This window comes from Sceloporus occidentalis, unplaced genomic scaffold (assembly GCF_023333645.1).
Source record: "Sceloporus occidentalis isolate IW3139 unplaced genomic scaffold, rSceOcc1.0.p SCAF_18, whole genome shotgun sequence".
NCBI lineage: Eukaryota > Metazoa > Chordata > Lepidosauria > Squamata > Phrynosomatidae > Sceloporus > Sceloporus occidentalis.
This window is the reverse complement of record NW_028316998.1, coordinates 16,237,173-16,244,510: the sequence shown is the minus strand read 5'-3', so window position 1 is coordinate 16,244,510 and position 7,338 is coordinate 16,237,173.

The following is a 7,338-nucleotide window of genomic DNA, read 5'->3' as shown; positions in this document are numbered from 1 at the left end:
ATTTCCAAACATTTTAAAATAAAATGTCAACAACATTCCCTCTGGACAAGTAATAATTATTTGTACCAAAGCCTTGGTTAAGGTCAGGGCCCTAAACACACTTCCCAAATACTCTTACCAATTGTTTCTCCTATCAGGCTGGCAAACAAGATAAAATTGCTGCTTTGTCAACAAAGACAAAACCACCAACTCGAAGAAAGAGGAGGAAGAAAACATTTCTTGGCTGCAACAAGAAACAACAAGCTACAGGGAGTAGGAAGCTGCTTATAAACTGGTAAGTGGGCATCTGCTGCATGGATCCCAGGTCTGGCCTTAAGTTTATAAAAAGCATACAGTTGACTGATGCTGCAGTGTTCTACCAGACCCAAGCTGCATGAAGAGAAACAACCCATATATAAGAATTAAAGGAAAGAGTTTGAGTTAAGTATTCACAGTAAAGGTATTAGGGTTTGGCTATTTCCCTCGGACTGTCGGGAAGCACAGTGGGATAGATACAGCATCTGAGCCCAAACAAGAGAGAAAGCTGTTTCTCTTAAACCAAAACCTGCAAATTGAATGTCTTCAACATTGATATTGTATGGACATGAATAGTTCTGAAATTTAGAAATACACAGAAAGATGTGTCTAGTTTATAGTTTTTAACTGTATGTAGGTTTTTAGCAGAGCCATACTTACCTACTAATGGTACAAGGAACTGTGGATAACATAAAAGCAACAAGCCAAGTGTTTGTTGTCCTCACCCTAACCTTTTAAAAGTGTAGTCCATTTCCATTTTCCCATATAATTTAGTCTACTTTATGTCTTATACTCTCTAGTTTCATGCTGTGCTTCTGATGTATCAGGCCGTGTCCAGTGGCATTCACTAGAAAGTAGTGTAATGAACGCAAATTGAAGTATCATTCCTGAGACACCAGTGTGGCTAGCAGTTAAAGTTACAATGTAATTCAGCTGCTTTCAGAACCTCTGCTGTCTCTTTCTGACAAGCTGGTTCTCAAAATAATATGTAGCCCTAATAGTCCGATTAATGGGCTACCCATTACAATGATATTTGCTGATTACATAATATAATTAGAATATTAGAATAACTTTAAATAGATATACTGCCCCAGCAACGAGCAACAAATGATAATGTATAAATGAACATTATTATTCATATTCCTTCTTCTTTAAAACTCAAGTTGGGGTAATTATTATAACATAGTTACAAAAACACAACAAAACACTTCATAGGAGATCATTTTATTGTTTTATTATCTGGAGGAGGGATTTTGGAAGATTCTTTACCCTCCCTGAAGAACTAGTTGATTACCCCTAGGTTAACATCTGTTTTGTGAGTCACCAGAATGAGGAATCTGCACACACACCAAAGGAACTCAGGTGCTTAACTGTCCCAGGAAGGGCCAGCTCCCCAGTAGATCAAAATAAATAAAGGCTCCAGGCACTCTTGATAAAGACCTCATTGTGAGGTCGAAACATTGTTGCTGTTTTCCTTCAATAAATCTGCCTGAGCTGGAACCCTTGAGTGCCTAGAGCCTTTATTTATTAACATCTGTTTTGTGGGCACCAATGTATCCATAATGTAGCTGGTAGACAGTTTGGAGTAACTTAGAAATGAGATAAGACTCAGTTCTAAATAACAAGACAGAAAAGGCAACATCATATAGCTTGTCCTATGGCGCCCTGCCTCCAATATCTCAAATTTTTGCTCACTTGTGCCATTGCAAAAGCAAAATATCCATGAAGGATACCAGGCTGATCCAACCTTTAATAGAAGCACAGACCCAAATGCGAACCAACTTTTTTCTGTCCAAGATAAAACACAACAAAATGTTTGTTTAGCCTTCACTCACTTTGATAATGAGTTACTGTTGGTGAACAAGGGTCTGTGTTACCCTTTTAGTAAAGGGCATACAGTTTTCAAGAAAATGCAAAGGCATATCAGAAAGCATGACCTATGGTAAGTTACCCATGGTGTGATGGATATCTATAAGTAAGTTGTCAAACAATAGACATAGCTTTGTCATTGTCGCCACTTAACCTTTACTAATAACCTTGGTGAATGATCTAAGTAATAGAAAAAGTTACATACCACAAGGAGGCAGATAAAATTGAGGGCTTGTCTTATAGTAAGGGCGTGAAAAGAATGTTGCCGTAGAAATCGGTTTATTAAACAGGGATGGATTTTGATCATATATGAGCATAGACACAAAGAACATTGATGCCTGCCCATAACTATGAAATAATGGAAATAAATAAAATGTAGAGCATACAGGTGTGATTTATGATCACAGTAGGAGCTGAGTGAAAAAAGTGGAAAACAGCAGCATACCATTTGTATCTGTGTACAAACAATGCAGAAATGTAAATTTAAAGCACCTCATCAGTTTGCTAGTTTTGGGCTCTGTGTCACCTATATTTTTTCCTTTTTCTTCACCTAAATGCATAGGGGGATTCATCAGAGTCCCACTCCACGTGTGCATTTCACATTCCCATTGATTTGAATTGCATTTCAAGTTAAAAATGCATATTACTTACTAAGTACTTACTAAGTATATTATTGGTAGGTTTGACAAGATTTATTAGTGATAATATGAAATATATTTGAAAGTACAGTAATACACCAGGGCAATTGTATGTAAAAGTATGCAGAATGAGGTGGGGTGAAATATGCATTATATACAGACCGGCCATTAGAACAACTACCCGGAAACCTTCCCTTGCAGGACGCAGCCAGGACTTCTCACTGACATCAGCGGGCAGTCCCGCTGATGTTGTGGGAGTTCCCTCTGACATTGGGGGCATTCCTGCTGATGTCAGGTAAACACCCCTATTAAAAGGAAACATGGGCAGGGAGCGGGGCATGTAAAGACCCCGCTTCTGCAACCCGGAGGATTCATGTCTTGAACTGGAGAAGTGGTGCTTCACCCGGAGAACTCCGGGTCAAACCCAGAGAGTTCCCAGGTATGCCTATAGGTCTCACCAGCACCTCATGTTCCATGCTTTCCTGTTCTATGTGTGAGCCCGCTCATGCACCAGTTTCTCTCTTATTAAACAAACTAGAAAAGCTCCATCACTAAGCCTTAACATGTTTAGGAAACCCCCATCACTTAGCCCCACATGTTTAGAAATCTTGTTCTAAATACCCTAAAATTAGGGCTCCTCAACTCATTTCCTGAATTTGCCTTTATTCCAAAGGGTTCTCAACGGCAGAGGTTCCAGTGTTTAAATAAAGTCACCAATAGATGCCACCAACAAGTCTTGTCTAATGAAGTAAAAATTATTTATTTTGGAGAACTAGAAAAGGAGACTTAACTGCCCTTTTATTAGTGATACATAAAATGAGAAAGCTAAAGGACATTTCAAGGGCATTAAGAATATTCATAGGAGCAAAAATCACAATACAGTGTTCTCATTTTGTGCTAAAAAGCCTCCGTCTCCGCAGTTCATACACTGTCTATGTTTTCCTTGTGCTCAGTGCCCTACCTCTGAAGGACATGTGTTGTTCCTCTTCAATTCAATGCTTCTAATCCAAATCCAATGAGAGTAAACTCATTTTGATTTTTAGCCGAGAAAACCCTCACATATTTCTCCTTGTTGTCAAGGCTACGTGCTGGAAATGCAATCCAATGCCATTCATTTATTTTTATGTGGAGTTTTCTATTTTTGGATCTCTATCACCAACAGACACCTACTCATACTCTTTAGTTTGTGTTTTTAGATAGGACAGTTAGGGGTCATCATGATGCCACTGTTTGAATGCATGCTTGAGAGGTTACAAGGCTTTTCACAGGCATAGCTATTGTATGATAACTGTTTAAAGCAGGGGCGTCCAAGTTTTTTCTGCAGTGGGCCACTTCATCAGAATTGTATCCGTGTGAGGGCCGCACTCATTTTTCACTGTGATAAAATATGGCCTTTAATAAAATATGCAGATTAAAATAAAGTAAATGACACAAAACCTTTACTTTTCCTCTCACTGATTTCTGGGCCTAGAAAGTTTTGTGACTACAAATTCAGGATTCTGGATAAGTAAAAATAAGATAGTTCTATTTATTTTAGCGATGCACTAAAATGAAAATCTGGAGCAAAACCGAAAATTCAGGGTTCACTTAGCCGAAACTGAAAGTGACCCCCCACACACTTTTAATAAAAGTAAGTTACACACCAAAATTGTACAAAAAATTATATATTATGATTGTTAACAGCAATCTCAGGCATACCCAGATTCCAGCATGTACTGGTTGGCTGGGCATTGTATTTTTTGTCCAATTTTAGTGTGTAACCACGCTTTTATTAAAAGTAACACACCACAATTGGACCAAAAAAAATCAACAATATGACTTGGCATGATAGGAGTGTGATTGCTAACTGCAAACACACTCTTTTTATACCCAGGCAACCAGTAAATGCTGGAACCTAGGCATGATGGGACTGTGATTGCTGTTAGCTGTTAGCAATCACACTCCTATGCTGGTACAGGGTGGCTGCAATTTCAGACCCCATACTGCTGGGAGCATCAATACACAAGGGGGCAGCTAGCTAGGTTTCAGCATGTACTGGCTGACTTGGCATGATAGGAGTGGGATTGTTAACAGCAATCACAGTCCCATCATGCCTAGGTTCCAGCACTTACACATCCATGCTATCACACACACACAAATTCATTCATTCACAGATTCATTCCCTCAATCAGACATACTCATTCAAACACCCTCCCCACCCCCTTACCTGCACTACAGCTCTCTCAATGCCGATCACAGACTTCAGCAGGGGGCGCGGCCTCCCTTGTTCTCCCCACAGAGGAGGCAGGACTGGAGCAGAGAATAGACCCTCCCACAAGTAAGCAGCAGGGCTCTTGTGATCCTGGCTGCCGATCTCACGCGGGCCGCATGTTGGACGCCCCTGGTTTAAAGTATGCATGTTCTAAATTCAAATTATTTTTGTTTATGATTTATATGAAAATACATTAATTAATTTGGTGCAAGTGTCTATAGAGTTCATATAGAGCACATGGTTTTCTCAACATGACTCCACAGCATGCCGATTGACTTAAATCATGCATGCACCTGGACTTTTTTTGTCAGATAAAGCGAGACTTGGGTAAAAATAGGCCCAAGCATTTAAACACATAGGTTATTACATGCTCTCTACATTTGTCCCAGGCCTAACAGCCCACTTGCATAGCCCTATCTGCCCTATGGCGAGTCCATTTTGTTGTCATATTTTAAGTGTAAATGAAATGTGTCTGTAATGGGAGTGAATTTTCTGTGATTTTGTGTATCTGGTCTAATTGACATGTTTTGGCATGTGGTGGGTAGCATAGTGCACCCACCACACAACATCTATTTACTTGAGTAATACCTAGTAAACACAGATATAGTAAAAGAGTAAAAGAAAAAATCCATACTTCTATTATCAGTGAATAAATTAAAAATAAACAATGGTTGGCTATATTTCATATTGAAAACCAACAAAAGGAAAACATATTCAATTACCTTTAACACAATAGCTTTTACATTAAAGTTGATCAAAAAGATATTTATATAAATATATATATATATATATATATATATATATATAGTGTATCACCACAGAGGCATAATAAAAGTATGATGTGCAATGTGGTCATAGTAGGCAGACATGAAATGTTTTTCAGGGTAGGAAATGTACAATAGCTGCTATTGTCATGCCTGGAGGGTAACCTTGTAGTGTTTGGGTATGGAACCCAATGGCAGGGACCTAATAGAGGTTCAGGTAATCCAAAGTGTCAAAGCAGGAGTACTGTAGACAAACCATAGTCAGTTCCGAGGTCAAGGCAGGCAGCAGGTAGCAAAGTCAAAAGGCAAAAGTCTGGTGAGTATCTTCTACACAAAAGCTCAGAATAAACTAGCACTGAAGGCATGGTGCAGAGGATTTTTATACTTCCTGGTATCCAAGGTATGCCTCCGTTGCCAGGGAAATGGAAGGAGGAGCAGCAGTATGGCGAAATCCATAGGGTATGGCAATACCTGAACACAGGTGTCTGTTCCTCCTTAACTTGATTCTTGCGTCCACAAAATAATGGTGGAACGAATGCTTCCACTGGTGGAACACATGCGCCTCCATATTAGCCACTGGAACACATGCGTCTGCTGCTCCAGAGAAGCCGAGGTCGTTGGTGACCAGAGTGGAGGCCGTCTGGATGGGGGCAGGGATGAGAGGACACCCGCATAGGACCTGGGAGTACCAGGTAGGACCCGGCCACGGGTGTTGCAGACCCAAGGACCGCAACATCTATCTGTTGCCATCAATGTTTTACTTACATAAAAGTAGTCCCTTGCTTTTAAAGGCAGTTAAGGTATCTGCTAGAGCTTCTCTAAGGAGGCAAATATTTAAATTACTTTGGACCATAGACACTTGATTGTTCCTTTAACCATGATAACTCCTTAAACATATATTTTTGTTTATTCCCAGGATTCCTTTTTCATTTGCTGAGTCTCACTAAGTCACCTTAATATTGTTGTACATTACTGTACATACCATAGAACTAGTACTTTGCAACAGCTAGATCATGATCTATTCCTGCTACTCTGTCAAAACTCATAAAAGCACTGGTAGTTTCTATACTGGGAGAAGGATTTGTACAATGAGTATGAAGTTGGAAGCTTGACATGTAGTGTTAAAATATAATCTCTATTGCTAGACCACTATTAGCAGGAGCTCTCATCGTGCAAGAGATCTACAGAATCCAGTCCAAATTTATGATTCAGATAAAGTAAAAATTGAAATAGCAAACTTTCTCAATCAATTTCTCAATCTCTAATTAAGAAATTTTTTTACTCTATTGGCTATTGAGTATCTTCCTTTCATATTGTATAGCATGTTCTATCACAGATATCAAGTATACCGATAATTGAGTTCCTTCTCAATTCTGTATATTTTTTTATTTAAAAATGCAAACCATTATATACTGTTCTTGTTTATGAAATAGGTGAAAAAACATGCATTGTTAAGAAAGAATTCAAAACATAACGTGGATATTAAATATATTTAATGAGGGTAATATTTTACATTTCAATAAAATAGATTTTAAAACATACTGTATAAAAGAATTAAGATTTTTTTCAATAATTTATAATTATTTACATTGCAACGTAATTCCTGCTAACATACTGAGCTGAGATTTTAAAATCCTAATATTTGTGCACCAACAGGGAAACCTCTCAGCTTGCGGACACTCGGATATTAGTTTTATTAAATATCTTGAGTTGTAGATGAGATTAATACTGCACTGTTTGGTAGTTTAAACTGAGAAGTACGCCAATTATATATGGGTAGATCCAATTTGATACAACATTG